Source organism: Aotus nancymaae, unplaced genomic scaffold (genome assembly GCF_030222135.1).
Source record: "Aotus nancymaae isolate 86718 unplaced genomic scaffold, 86718_ANA_hifiasm-v0.15.2.pri h1tg000003l, whole genome shotgun sequence".
Lineage (NCBI taxonomy): Eukaryota > Metazoa > Chordata > Mammalia > Primates > Aotidae > Aotus > Aotus nancymaae.
In genome coordinates, this window is record NW_026988414.1 from 60,996,450 (window position 1) to 61,013,191 (window position 16,742).

Below are 16,742 nucleotides of genomic sequence, written 5' to 3' on the forward strand. Positions count from 1 at the left end.
ATCTCTGCATCAAAAACTTTTGCAGGCAGTATTCCTCTTGGGGCTAACATCACCATGTCAGTAGCTGCAGCATTTCTTTTAAAGCAAGCAGGACACTCTTCTTTCTACGAAAGGGTTAATGAGTTATTTATATATACATAGAAAAAAGAGATGTAGTCTAACATTTGCCAACATTTTGTAATATCTAAATAAAACCTTTGTGTTATGTCAGGAAAAATATAGTTGAGTCAGTTTGTTTTGCACAAGAGGGAGAGAATCAATAACATTTCAGCATTTTTTTCTTTATCACTGCCAAATGGATTCTGAATCTAATTCTTCTTGCATTGTTACATATACAGTAGATACAGTAGGAGTTGCAATTTAGACAAATCAGACCTGATTTTTAACAAATCCTAAGTTTTTTGACATGGTAGCACTTATATTGACTAGAGTCTAATAGTGATTAGAAAAAGTTTATCCCTTTTGTCTCTAACAGTCAATTTTCTGTCTAATAACACACTTTTCTAATAAAAACCCTTTATAAGTTAAAAATTGGATTGAAAAGTCAAAGTGCTTATCTCAGAGAATTTCAATAAAACAGCTCATTATTAAATGATACCTGAGGGCTTTCTTGTATTTAATAGTTGAAAATGGTAGAGTGAAATATTTTTACCTCTTTATTTACTTAAGTAAGTCTATAAAAGCATCAGTATTCATGGAGGACTGGTTTTAAAAATTATAAGAGTAAACTAAAGTACAATTGTTACAAAAAGGTAGAGATCCTTTAGAGTTGATAATTATTACTCAGTGTTGAAAGCTCTAAATATCTTGGGCTATAAGTTTTTAGGGTAATGAGACAGAACGAAAGGACAGTTAATGAATTTGTTGACATGAAGTTATCAAATATGAAATCCTTTGAGAAAGATGTGTCATTGTTTCTTGATTATTATTTAATTTCTTATCCAAATGAGTTTTCTTAGAGATATTACTGCTTTTAGCTGACATTTCTATTATTGGTTTAAAAATAAATTTAAATAATTTAAAATGAAGCCCTTGGTTGATCAGATTTGGATTATAACACGTGACCTCTACTCATTTCTGACCTCACATGTCTGAGAGGGTATCTGCTATTTGAAAAAAAATAATCAATTATTGAAAAATAAAGGGGAAAACTGTACCTAAGTAGGGCAAATTTAAGAGTGGTTCAAACATGTTATTACGTATATTAGTATAGGACATATTTTCCACAGTAGAGAAGACATGACAGATTTGTTCATCCTTTTTGAATTTCTGAAAGCAAATATTTGTAAGTAACATTAAAGTTAACCTGAGATACATTCTGCCTCTGTTGTAATTATGTCATAGTGCTAAGGAAGACAGCATGAATGAAAGCTGTTTCTAGTAAAGCTTGCACATGTATTTGATCCCTATCTCTATATAATAGATAAAAATATCAAAGCTGGATGGGTAATTGAATTGTCACATTTTGGCCACCAGCTCTCTATCCTGTACCGAGGTGGTTGCAAGTTTAAAGTTGAAAAAAAGTTGCTAGTGTCAGCAGTAATGTGTTTTATTATGCAATTGTTCTTGTTATTCACATCAGATAATGGCCCGATGAAATACATAAGCAGTCTGCAGGGAATGAATGATTAATTCCTCTAACATGTGCTTACTAAAGGAGTTCTTTCTAATAAAGTGCTGTATACCTGCATTTGCTTACAGTTGCAGTTGGTGAAGGCAAATGTACTTTTCTTTTCTTTTAATATTAACATAAAATTTACAAGTCTACTCTTGTAACTATAGCAACATAAAGATGATTTTGTTGACCACATGGTGTTACATGTTATGGAACTCAATAGATGATTACTATTTGCTAAAAACGCTTAATTTAGAGAGAAAACAATACTGATTAGATGTAATATTGGAAGGTTGAGCTATTCATAACTTTTTTTTGGTTTTATTCTTTATGGAATGCCATTCTATCTTTCCTGTGTATTACTATAGTAGGTTGCAGGAACCCAAAAGTATGCAGATGCAGAGTTCTGCAAATGCACATTTTTCTTTAATAATGCTGAGAGTAAGTGAAAAGCGAAAATATTACTAGTTATATCCAAGAATTAGCAGAATACTATGTTAAAATTTTAGGAATGGCTAATAGTGCACATGACAATCGTTGTGGTTACCACTGGTGTAAACTGTTTTGCACTTAGAGAAGTATGATTAGTATAACTTTTGATATCTTTACATTTCTAAAACTGGATTATGATGAAGGGTGGTGAACAAACAGATTTTATATGATAATTTGAGAATAGGTGACCTGAAATGCATGTTACGTGTTTGAAACTTGCCTCCTTAATGTCTTTTTAGAAATTTCTGAAAAAAAATGCGATTTTCAAAACTTCGTAATTAAATATATCTATCCATATGTCTGTATTGATCTATCTACTGCCTATGCATGTCTCACATTTAATATAGCAAATAACTTTATTCCAAGATCTCTCTGTTGTTTGGAGGAAATACTTTAATTTCAAGAATATATTTTTGGGCTTACACCTATCCTGAATTTAATACACTTTAACAATGCAAATGATATGATAAATATTCAGTAATACTAATTTAAAAGTTATAATGAAAATTAAATGAGTAGAATTTTGTACACAGTTGAATGCCATTTGAACTTACCTTCTTATGTATTAATGTGCATTTTCTTTACCACTACTGTTGGTTCACTGTTTCATTATTTTAGGATTTTCAAAAGCATTTGACACCAGTAAAGAATAAATAAATCTCCCCTGATACAATCAAACAATGTAAATCAACTGTACTTGCAAAAAGCTTTTCAAAACTCTTAAAATTCATTGCTATGAAGAAGAATTAATGAAGAATCAAAAAACGAACTTTACCCATTAGGAGAATACTTATGTGATTGTGGTAACAAAGGTTTTGAGTTTTTCTTTTATCACTACAATTGGAAGTGTGACCCTAAGGAGGTAATCTGGACTCTCTGTACCTCTTCTCAGTATAGAAATTGGTTTAGCAATTTAAAAGTCTTTAGAGCTAAGTGACCTACTGAATATAACTGAAGTAGCATTTTGCAAATCCTCAAATTATACTCTGGCAGTTTAAGAATTCTTGTAGGAGTTAAGGGCGGCCATCTTGTTTGAAAGAAGGCTAAGGAAATTGTCCTGAAGTCAGGTTAGCAGTAGCTGGACACTCTAGTTATATAGATTTAATATTTATTTGGAGTGTTTTTGAAGGAGGATGGAGATTATGGAAGGAAGGTGGTGGACCCAAGTTTCTCTCAACCACCCTATGCCCCTGCCACTGAGAGCATATTACATGGATAAGTATTTTTGGATTTTATTACTTTATTCAATATCAGAAGGATATGAGAATAAAATAAGTAAAAGGGGATGCTTAGAGTCTTTGGTCTTCCTTTTTCCCACTGAAATCTCTGTAGATGCTATTTTACAAGATCACATTTGGATAAATATGCACAATTTAAATAAGTGTATATTATTCCTTACATACATATTGTAGACTGTCAGAGCTAGAAAGAACCATAGAAAATATTTTTTGAACCCTTGTATTTTAAAGAGGAAATAGAGAACTTCAAAAATTAAAAGATATCAAGGTGTGTTGAATTTCCCAGTTTCATAGGGAGGTTTTCCATCCCAGTTCAGAAGCATGTATCATGATATATTGCCAAGTAAATACATAGACAATAATTTAAACACCTCTAGCTACATTATCAATAGAATAGTTCCAGTGATCATGTAGGATACAATACATTAACTTTAAAAAATGTAATAACAAAACTTCTAATCATGGAAAATGAACACAGAGAAGGAATATACACAATGTTAATTTTAAATGCTTGCTTTTCTTAAGGAAAGCCAAGAGTTTATTTCTTAGTATAATTCATATAATGTAATTGATGAAATTGGGAACTTTTTTTCTTCTAGGAAAATCATTATGGCCAATTGTTTTCTTTATGTGATATAAATATTTGAGTTGTAAAAAGTAGGCCTGTGTCTCTCTGAAATGTATACTTTAAATCATTGAAGTCTGGGAGATCATGCTATACTTATATTTTTAAATTGTAAAATATAGTCAATATAGCTGATTAATTGTAAAGATTTTATTTTGTGTTTGCATGTGGGCATTTATGTATGCGTGTGTGTTTAAATACATTTGTTCTCTTCAAAACAGATCTTAGTGAAAATGGTGTATTCAAAGTTTAAAAGTATATGTACAATAATCAAATAATCAAAAAGAAATGACTTAGACTAGTATGCAACATAACAAATTGCTTTCTGAGTAGTTCATAAATCAAACTTCAACAATACACCATATTACCAAAGCCTTGCCTTTTATAAAGAGTCCATATATTTTCTAAATACTGTATTATAATAAGTAAATATTTTAAAGTCAAAATAACTGTAAAGCAAAAAGATTTTACCTCTATATACTAAAATACATTTACTTAAATTAGATGCTAAAAAGGAAGAGAACAATTTCATATTCAATTATGTACATTTCATATGAGATTAGAGATGGCTTAAATTAAATGTATGTATTTTCAACTGGTATGCATATATAATACTATCTGATTTACTCTGCAAAGGAACAATTAAAGTATTGTAATTAAATACAGAATTCACGAACTTTTGAAATAATTCCTTTTTAAGTTTGCAAATATTTAAGTAATCAGCTATAGAAGTCTCAATGCATTCATTATTTTGGAACTTCTGTGAATTACAGATTTTACAAACTGTCCAAAGTTATATTTCTCAAATGTAGTTTGGATTAAAAAGGGGACTCCTTCAGCAGCTACATGAACACAGAATAAAGCCAGGCAAGCTTGTGTTCACATGCATTGTTTACTACTCCACACATGTAATATGACATATGTATCATAGGAATAATTCTGTTCCCTTGTCTGGTTAGATAGTCCTTGGTCACTTTGGACAAAGGCCTAGATATAGCTTCTTTACACCACAAAGATAATAACCCAAATCTGATGTTCTGTCTCCAGTTCCCAGGAAAAGTTAATTTAGAGCACAGAATCAGGAAGAAAAAAAAAAAAAAAAAAGCAAGAGTAATCGAGTGTTTTCCTGTTTCTAAAGTTGAATCAGTGTAGGCCACTTACCAAAGATCTTTATTTAGGTTAGAGGGAAAACAATCAGCTAAGCTGGCATCTCTGGGATCTTTTTCCCAATAATTGGCCTAAAATCTTTATAATCAAAGTTAGAAATTCTACTCAGAGAAAAAGGATGGAGAGGGTAGAGGATAGTACAAGGAGTGACTCATTAATCTCATGCTAGAGACAGAATTCTTTCATTTCTTATTCTTCCCTGAAATGGTTATCAGAATCAAAGATAAGTCTTTTTGGCTGGGCACGGGGGCTCATGCTTGTAATCCCAGCACTTTGAGAGGCCGAGGTGGGACGATCATGAGGTCAAGAGATCGAGACCATCTTGGCCAACATGGTAAAACGTCTTTACTAAAAACACAAAAATTATTTTGGGGTGGTGGCTTGCGCCTGTAGTCCCAGCTACTTGGGAGGCTAGGGCAGGAGAATTGCTTGAAGCATGGAGTCAGAGGTTGTAGTGCACCAGGGTGGCGCCACTGTACTCCAGCCTGGCCACAGAACAAGACTCCACTTCAAAAAAAAAAGCTGATAAGTCTTTTCACCTTGGGGTTAAGTGGTCATCAGATTTCTAGGGAAGTCTGGCTCATACCTTTATCTTGCCACTTTTCCTTTTTTTGCTGTTGATTACATGCAACCATCTGGAACCATTGAGAAGGACAGTTTATTCATGAACCATAGTAATACTTGTTTTATTTTGCTACAGAAATCAAGGGTAGGACAATAATTCAGGTACCATATTCACATTATGCACTACTTAGAAGTTGCACTCTCTTTATTTTCAAACTTGTACGTGTTGTCAAGGCAAAATCACTAGTCAGGATTATGCAATATGCATAATTTGGATTATGCATAAAATATATGGATTATGACAGCATAAACTGTATAATGTAGTCTCAAATAAGTCTTGAGTCTCCTACGTGTCAAGGAGTGCTAAGTAAAACAGCTATGTGCTAGCAATATAAAACTACCCAATTGTGACCATCTTACGGTCTTATGAAACATATTCAGATTATCATAAAATGTTTGATTCCATAGAGAAAAAGGAATCTCTTCCTTATGGCATTTTTCCCTTTATGTGACAGAAAATTTTCCAGGTACATGCTTACATTTACCTTATTGTCCTTTTCCTTTGCTGTCATCCTGAATCACAGGTATTGCTTTTAGAACCTGGGTGGAAGCCGTGTTGCTTATTAGGCAGTTGCAGTCTGTGCTGTTTTTCCACTGGAATTTTTTGGCACTCTTCATCATCTTATCACTCCAGTGCTAATTCCTTATGTCTGTTCAACTCTCCAAAGTTCTAGAAAGGCAGTAAAGCATGATAAAAATACACCTTACTATCCTCATATTGACACAGTATTAAAACACAGATAAATCTCCAGACCACTGTAGAAGTTTACAGTCTATGCACCAGTCCCTTATATTTCCAAATTCATAGAATACAATACCAGTAACAGTCAAGACTCACGTTATTTTCAGCTATAACCAAAGCATAATAGCAGAAGTGCTTTGGTTTTCTCAGGAAAGAAAATAGACAGAGAAAAATGAGGAAATTCTTCCTGTACATTTTGAGGTGAGATATTTTTATAAGAGGCCTTATAATGTGGACTTTGGATCAAATAACAAAAGAGGAAGGGAAAAGTGTAGTTTAAATGTTTAGTAATGTAGTGGAATTGTTAGATATTGCTGAAGTTAATGGCTTACCCTAGGCTCACTTCTTGATTTCTCTTAAAAAAAATCATGGAAATATCTCTGACTTAAGTTTGAAGAGTTTCTCTTTTTATTCCCCCTGAAAACCCTTATCAAAGTACTACTCAACAGAAACTTTGTAAAAAACAGTGCCAGGATGATATATTGTTTTACCTTCAAAAAACTTTTATACTTGTAAATTTTCAAGCTAAATTATATACATCACAAGGATAGAAAAATATTTCCCATTTGTAATTTCATATTTTATTATATAAGACATTCAATTAGTTCTCAATTAACACTTATCTATAGTACCTATTTCAATGGACCATGGCTTATAATTTTAGTGTGTAAGGATTCCGGTGGCTTCTTCTCTGAATAGATGTATTTATTCTGTGACATATGTGCTATCCATTTGTGTTCCCCTAGGAAACATGTGGTCAGCTCTGCAAGAGTGGCTTAGTCTCATCATTTATACCTGTGTGGTTGAAAGCAAAAAGACTTTCTTGCCGTAGAAGTGTTCTCAGGGATTAAGTCTAGTGCTTTATTCTCCCCCTTTCCTGCCCCTCAGGAAGATAGTTCTTCCTTTTTATTTATTTATTTATTTATTTAGGAGCTTGAAGTCTTCTTATTTTCCCATATACCTCTCCCACTGGGAAAACATGTCAGGATTTAATAAAACAAATTACACATTCACTAAGATACATTAATACTGGCCTTTGAAGTATAACATCAGTGCATTCTAAGAGATATTATGATGGTATCATTAATAGAGTTATAGATAGCTATTTTAAGAGAAAGGAATTTCAGGCCATGTTCAAGAAGGTTTTGGTATGAATCAAATGCCTGCTGAATACAGACTTGAAGAAGCTAGGTCAGAAGATATTATATGGTCCTTACCATAGCAGGCTTTTTTTTCTCCCTTACTCATCAATTCTCTTTCTTCCTATTTCTGTTTCTACTGCCAAGTTCCCCTCTTCTGCCCATTTTTTTTTAACTTCATGGGGACCTGTGGTGTTTCAGACACACAGGAATGACTGTGTTGGCCTTATGAACATATAAAAAGGTATGTTATTAACATTCTTAAATAGATAATCCTATTGTCTGTATTGTTCATTTCTCTTACAACTCATTCATCCCTCTCATCAGTATAATAATCCATATTTCACATGTAGTGTATCACTTCTTGTAGTGGAATTAAAAGAAGTATGCAATTACAATGTTTGTTTCCAAATCAGAGATGGTTTCAGGGTCACTATGATTTTTTATTTTCTTCTTGGTTTCTTGAATTTTATGTCCTGTATACCGTCTCATGAGTTCTTGAGAAATCTTCAGATAGAAGGTGATAATAATAGCCAGCACTTATTGACTGCTTCATATCTGCCAGTCAATATTTTAAGTGCTCTCCATGCATTAACTTATTTATTCCCATATCAGTCCAGTGAAGTTAGTACAATCATTATCTTTGATTTATAAATGAGGAAACTAAAATACCTAGAGGTTAAGTAAGTTGCTAAAGTTAGTAACATATTTTCCCAGATGTACATATTAGTATAGAAGTGAAATGTTACAGTTGCCTAGATTCTGTACATGAAGAGTAGAAAAAGTGTGAGATTGTGGATATGCTTTTATGATACAAATTCTTTCAAATGAAGTGGATACAAGTGATCATAAGTAAATAACAACATATGTGAATGCAGGAGGGCAGACAGTGTAAAAGTGCTGCCCAGGGGAACAAAGAGACAGAGGACAATTCACATCAAGGAAAACTAACTCCAGTGTATCTCCTCCCAAAGTTGAGAGTTAGGCATAGCACAAATGCTTCTCAGTGTTTTTTTTTTTCTTTCTTTCTTTCTTTGGGATTTCCAATCCTGCAGAAAGAGAACCCGATGTGCTCTCTCCTTTTCCCTCTGGTGGCCCTTCAAGCTCAGGTCTCTTTGCTTGGGGAGATGAATTCATTTGGTTCCCACCACATCAACCACTACAGCCTCTTAGCCTCAGATTTTATGATATATGAGCTCCTTAAGCACCTTGCTGTACTTGATGATTCATGACCAAAAGCCACAATTTTTGAGCCAACCAAGAGTTTTGAGTTAGTTCACCTTGTATGAGAGACATAGTGGAACAGTACGGAAGATAAGCTCATGGTGGAGTCGAGTGATGTTTAGGATCAACAGGGTCCCATCTGCCAGTTACTATAATTCAGAGTATTTTAATGCATGCCTCACAAAATAATGAAATGAGACTGTTTTGATTAACCGATGCAAAATAAAATGTAAGGATACTCATTATAATCAACAAAGAAATGAATAAGAACCAGAAAACCAAAAATTGGTCTTCTAAGAGTCATTTTAATTGCAATTATTTGTGTTGAACTATTGATTACCTATGCCTCATTGCCATCCATCCTATCTGTTATTAATATCCCTGCATCACATTGTATTAAATTTGTTGAAATTTTACTTGTCACTGTAAATTACTTTTTTTTTTATTTGTCTTTCTTGTATGTTGATCATTGTTCTTATATCTAATATGGCTGCTCTCATGACACAGAGTTACAACATACCTCATGGTTTAATCTTCAGATAACCTGGAGAGAAAAGTTAAACTGTTATTTCTATATTAACCAACATTTTCTAAAATGTTGAATAAAATAATCCTCAGTAAACATTTATTGGGCTTCAATAAATGTATGAGAAATGCTGCATGCATTGAAACCTGGAGCCCTAATTTTGAAAGGACAAGAGAAATGTCTTTGTTATATGAAATTATTAGAATTGTTATATGACTTTTAAAAATTGAATAAAAAATACTAGCTTTGCTCTCACAATGTATTGGATTAACACTTCTTATGTCTCAGGTATACATTTGTCAGGTTACAGTTTTAATTAATACCACAAGATGGCAAAGCACATACCAAAATTGCTTTTCCCTATAGTGGGAGGGACACATAAAATAGATACAAAAGTAGAAAGTTAGACTACACAAAATAGAAGGTTAAAGTTGTTTTGTGACATATATTTCAAGAGCACCAAATCTCTTCCTTTCAAGTGTGAAAGATACATAAACACTTAGTGAACAGGGTAATTGGATTATCTTTTCCCCTATGAGACAGCTCGTTTTTTCCCTAAGGTCTTCTGATTACTTGTTAAGAAAATTCAATGGATTTTCAGTTGTAAGTGAGAATTGAGGAGTAGAAAATATGCCAGGCTGGGCAGTTTTTTATGAGGCAAACTTGTCTACTAGAGACTTCCATAGAACAGCTAAATTCTAAAACTGTTATGAGCTAGAGTTTTTGCCTTCTGTCACTGAAAAGCTTGCAGGGGAGCAGTGGTTAAAAAGACAACACAAAGAAGCCCTCAAATACTTAACACATCAGCAATACTATAATTTCATTTTCTTTCTGTTTATAAAAAAAGAAGATATAAAATTCAGGTCCAAAGTTTTTGTTTTGTATTCATTATTCTAGAAATGTAATAGAATCATTATATGCCATATAATTTGAAAATACACTATATATAGTATAAGATATCTTGGATTAGGTCTCCACAGGCAAACAGATGTAGTAGGCCCTGTTATTTAGCTAAAATAAGCAAAATTTGCAACTGTAAGACAGCATACTACTTTATAAGTCTAAGTTGTCTCATCAAATTTATGGTAGCCTCCACATAGAGCACAGTAGGGGCCTACCATAAAAATAATACCTATTAGTGATCAACCCCTATCAGGCCGTCTTTCTTTCTTTCATTCATTCTTTATTTTTATCAAATTCTTCCCTTTGGACATAACTTTACTTCAGGGTCTTACCAAATATTGCCTGGATGGCTGTCTACTGTCTCCCTGACTCTACCTTACAGTCTCTATTCTTTTTTTCTACCACCAATGTGAATTTTAAAATGCAAATACAATCATGATTAAAATATTATTATTAATTTCACATAGAGTAATGTTAAAAAAATTATTGGTGTGACATAAAGGAATCTTCATTACCTACATTTGCAAACTGCCTTTTCATCTTTATTTCTTGCTACTTTTTCCCCTGTAGAATTTTATAATAAAGCTAAAAACACCTTGAAGTTTAAATTGAATAATTTAGGTAGCTTATGTGAAAATGATGATGATAATGAAGATTTACAATTGCATTTTCTCCATTGGAGGGGCTCTCATGTTTTGTAATATTATATGCATTTTCTCTTGACACTAATTTTGAATCTGATTTCAGAGTTTCATATATAGTACTCTGTATGAGACTTCTTTCTAGTTAATAACATATATACCATGAAATCCAACTTTTGAGGAACTTTCTTGTTTTTTGAGGATTTGCTCATGATGAACCACCTACTATATTATTTCTGCAAAACAAATTGATCAGCTTTCTGTTTTTTCCCAGCAGCAGCCAGTGTCTGTCATACAAAGTAATGGTCTCTAGCAAAATTTTATGTTATGTCTCTCCTGCCAACTCTGAAATGGTCAGCTTCCTTTGGCTCACCATCCTGGAGCTGTGTGGGTTTCTTACTTAGCCTGGCCTTTGGCTCACCATCCTGGAGCTGTGTGGGTTTCTTACTTAGCCCGGCCTCTGTAGGCATGTACTTTGTTGCTCACAGCTTGGTTGAGCTCCAGGTCTTTGTTGCTGGAGATGTTGCTGTAATGTCTGCTGAGTATGGTGTGTATGGAGTTACTCTCATCAATCTTAAGAATTTGGGTGTACTTTCCAGGCTTGTGGCACACATTGTACAACATAAAATCTATCTTGAAGAGAATGTTGCAGATTAAAAAGGTAGAGTATATATGATATGATTTTTTTTAATGTAGCTTGATAGTAAGAAATTCCAGCAAACTCTTTTTTAATATTTATATAATATATGACCAATTTTCTGTGGAATTGCCAATTTAAAAAGACCTTTAAGGAAAATTGGTTTATATAATGGTTTAAACAAATCATTTTAAGTTGATCAATTTTGATTTGTCTTAGGAAAGGTAACCCAGATTTAAAATACTATGTCATAACATAAAGTATGTAATATAACTACAACCTCAATTTCTGTATTTTAAATATATTACATGAACACTTACTTTAGGTAACAAACCAAAAATAATGTGACAGATATAAAAATGTTGATATTATCAATAGTAAAATATTCCTATGATCTAAAGAAACCATAATATTGGGAGACTGCTTCTTTGAGTCTGTGATTAAGGGTGATGATTATTGATGCTGATCTGTTGGGGAGATTAAAATAACTGGGAAGTGTAAAAGCCTCTGATTAGAAGGGGAAATAATCAAGCTCTTCTGTTATTGGTGAAAACTTCACAGAACTAAAGGAGAAAAATAGGCTATTTTTTTTAAATAGAGCAATCTTGAATCATTTCAATCTGTGTAAAATCTTGAAATTGTGTTTTCTGATTAATTAACTTAACAACCAAATGAATAGAAAAATAGTTTGGAAAATTTCATGACCAAGCTTTGAAGAAAAAGTTGCAACATTTGTCCTGCCAAGCAATGGTTCTTTGCTTATTTGTTTATTTATGCCCATAGAATAACGAGTCTAAGAATTCTTAACCATGCACCCCCAAGTTTTGGGGTCATATGTCAGAATTTCTGAGTAATATGAAATCAAATACATTTAAAGTACTTGTTAACCCATATGCTACACTGCAGTAGAAAAGTAAATCTTATAATTTAAATATTCAACCTTCATCGTTGTGTAAGTTAAAGACTAAGCTACTGTAACCATAAGACTCCCAAAACAAATATCTGAAACCAGTAGAATTATTGGTCATTATAATCATTATATTCAGATAGTAACTCAATTATAATCATTTAATGCCTTAAGATGAGTAGTTCAGGCTGATGGGATGACATGGTTTTTTTCAAGGTCATTTGTAGATCCAGGCTTTTGCCATCATGTTGCTCAGTTATCACCTAGGGAATGGTCTTCATCTACAGGGTCAGATTTGGATCATAGACTAAATTGAAATCACGGAAAATAGATAGCTCCAATTTCCTTGCACAAAGCAATTTCCATATCATTGCTATTGAACCTAGATAAGTGGTCACACCTAGTTGCATGTGAAGCTGGGAAATGTACCACAGCTGTTTAGTTATGTACCTAGCTAAAATTTTAGTATTTCTGTTATTAATAAGAGGAACAGGAGAATAGATTCTGGAGTTTGTATTCTCCAGTTTACCTGTTTGCTCCTTATCATATCAAAAATTGGTAGTGTCATACATTCTTTCTCTTCCTTTCTAGCTATCATCTACTAGTCTCCTTTACTCTCTGAATCTATAATATGTGGTTCAGATATTTTGTTAACTACTCTAGTTTGGATTGTCCAATTATGTACCTCTCTGCCTATCCATCTATACACACACATACATATAAATGGTTCAAAACATTTAATTTCACTAGTGAGGAAGAAGAGGCTCCATAATGTTGAATGCCACATTGTTATGGCTAGTTTCTCAAAAGTAAGGTGAAATTAGAATCCAGGTGACAACCTCCAGTCCAGCTTTCTGTGAGATAAAGAATGTAACTGGCCTTTTGAATAATTTTATTTTCTGCACAGAATAACCTAAACATATAACATTTTAGAAAAGGTTTCTAAATTGTTGCTGTGATTTCTTTACCATTATGCCCCTTCTATGCTGTTGTATCAGCATTTGCTGTGTTGGTGATTTCCAAGCAGAAACCATGAGCAGAGTTTTATTTACTTAAAATTTTAATATTAAGCTAATTTTACTTTCTGAAGAAATATTTACTTTGAGCTTGCAAATTCAAAATGCATAATTTTATGTAAAACAATATAATATCTTCAAGTTCTAAGTAACATCTAAGAGAAAATCAAATAATAACAAAAACATAACATTGATACTCTACAGTTGTAATTCACACCTCTTTATGTGTTGTTTTCTGCATTTAGAAAACTGGACCTCAATTTGTGGTTTGCTTGTCACTCCATACGCAGTGCAATTGTCCGATAAGACTATCTAAGTTTCCTTTGAGTCCTGCTGGTAGATTTGATGAAGGCAGCAAATGCCTATATATCACGTCACACCCATCCATCAAGAATGCATTAGCCTTCATGCTTTCCCAGCAAAGAGTTTTTATGAAATTGTCCTGATAATCAAAATACCATGAAAGCTTATAGAAGGCCCACCTGGAAAGACCCAGTGTTCAATAGAAGTTATGTTATGTTCTTAATATAAACTATAGAATTACTCACCAGAAAGTTTATGCTTCTTGCTGACATTCTAGGTGTAAATAATGCAAGAGTAAACACTTTAATAATTTCAATTAATTCTGAAGTGTAGCTTTAATTTTTCTAATTACGGCCGATATTCCTAAATCTGGGACTTCTGGCGGAAGTTAATGAAATCTTTGCTTACCACTGCAGTTACATTATAGAACCTGCTGTTGAAGTGCAGAATGCGTTAATTAAAAATATTTTCCAATCTGAATGAGCTGTTTTAACTCCTTAACAAAGTTTCAAGTCATGCATTATTTTAAAGTGGATATTAAATGAAGTCCAACTGCATTTTTTGATTTCTACTAATTTGATATTTTAACGCTAATATCAGTTTTTCTTTTTGGAGTCAAATGGTGAATCATTACCTTAAGTCAGTAAATTTATTTGAAGAATGAAACCCTGACAGTCCTCAAAGCATACTCATTCAAAGCATAGCTTGCTATAAATTTCCTTTTGATAAATAAAAGCAAATATTGAGTTATGGGATATAAAGATAATCACATGTATATTTGCATATGGTAAACAATTATAAGGGGCAGTCTTGGTACCCAGTAATGTATTTTGGGGAGAAATTTTGTTGGAGTCCTTTAATGTCCTAACTTATTCTTTGTGCTGTTGGCAATGAAGCATTTATTTTCTCCAGCAAACCTTAGTCTCTTATTATATATATATAAAATAGTGGAAAATAAATCCGAGAATATAACATAGATAAGACCCCATAATAACCGTCATGCAAAGATAGTTACATAATGTTTTTACACTGTTAGAGGCAGCTCTTTTAAAAAACATCTATAAATATTTATGTTTTATTTGATTAACTTGGCAAAATTATATATACTACCTAAGACTGGGTTTTTACTACCAGTCATGTCTCATGTATTGAACATATTACTCATGTTCATGCAGTGTAACCAAATGCTATACTAATATTAAAGGCAGATGCTATTAACAACTATGAGACTAGTACCTTAGAGGTCAGCTGGTTCTCACATATATAAATCATATTATCCCTGTTAAGATAAACTTCTTCTCTTTAACTTCCCATTCTTGACTACCAGCTTCTAATTTTTCACATTCTACCAGCTCTTAGGGATGTTTATCATTACACTCAATGTGGAATCATGAGTTAACTTACTTAATGCTCAGCTTATTACAAAATAATTAATGTAATTATTAAATTATGCTATCCCATAATAGTCTACATTTAAATACATTTGCTTATTCTTTGTTTCTTTGTATTTTATACTGCCTTTACAGTTAGTTATTGTTTATAACCATAAAATATTGCTTTAGAACAAAATATACCTTCCTAGTTACTTGACTGTGCATTCTTAATCTAGTGCCTCTGTGTGACAGGGACTCCGTAAATGGGAGTAAGTTAACTAGCATATATGTGTATGTACATGGGTGTAACATATATGTTACTTATAAATATAAAATGCTTTGGGAAATTTTAACGACTTTTACTTTTTTGTGTGTTCAGTATAAGTTCTGTATTGTTACAGAACCTGGAATTTAAAAATAGTCAAACTCAGATTTTCGTTTTAGCTTCAGTACTCACTGGATTATTGAACTTGAGACAATTATTAGTGTCAGAAAACTTCCCTTTTCTCATCTGTAAAACAGACATCCTGTTATCTAACTTAATGTGTTTTTATAGGAATACGTCAGGAGGCAAACATAGTTATAAACACATATATATTTGTGTATATATAACTGGTGGGTTAGAAGAAAAACGATTTGAAATGAAAAGAGCTTTAATTATTTTTTAAAGAAACACATTACAAATCACATGATTAAGGTGTGAAGGCAATGACAGTATCTGATCCTTTCTCTTTTAGACTGCAGTCTTTAATATATACTCAACATTCTTATTATAAGTTTCTTAATTTTTAAAACATCTAATCTTAGATGTATAATGGAAAAAGTACTCTGGTATATAATGGAATATTAGCTCCTTTCCCCCGTAGTAAAGTAGCTAGAGCTTATAGAAAGAGTATTTTATTGTTGGTTTTTTTTTTTTTTTTTTTGAAGAAAAAACAAAAGGAGGAAAGAAAGGGAGAAAGAAAAAGAAAAAGAATGAAGAAGAGGAAGAAAAAGGAAGAGAAAGAGGGAGAGAGAACGGGAGTATTGCTTTATTGCCCAGGCTAGAATGCAGTCTAAAAATAGGAATTGAAAACCTCTTTTATGCCAATAATTGTGCTTAACAATGAAGACAGGAAGGAATAAGGGAAGAAAATAACAAACAAGCAGCCAACCAATATTTCATTTAAACCTATGAAATGCTATGCAATTATTGAGGAGTGATTTACTTCCAATTATGTAGTCACTTTTGGAATAGGTGTGATATGGTACTGATAAGAATGTATGTTTTGTGTATTTGAAGTGGAGAGTTCTGTAAATGTTTATTAAGTTTACTTGTTCCAGGTCTGAATTCAAGTCCTAGATATCCTTGTTAATTTTCTATCTTGTTGATCAGTCTAATATTGACAATGTGATGTTACAGTCTCCCACTACTATTGTGTGGGAGTCTAAGTCTCTTTATAAGTCATTAAGAACTTGTCTTATGTATCTGGGTGCTCCTGTATTGGGTACGTGTATATATAGGATCGTTAGCTCTTCTTGTTGCATTGATCCTTTTACCATTATGTAATGTCCTTCTTGGCTTCTTTTG

At 32.6% G+C, this 16,742-nt stretch overlaps 1 long non-coding RNA gene across 1 annotated transcript in view; it reads left to right on the forward strand.

The window, feature by feature from the left end:
• Positions 1 to 16,742, forward strand: part of LOC135276776 (uncharacterized) — an 889,534-nt gene that overhangs the window by 1,026 nt on the left and 871,766 nt on the right. The gene's annotated exons all lie outside the window — the stretch shown is intronic.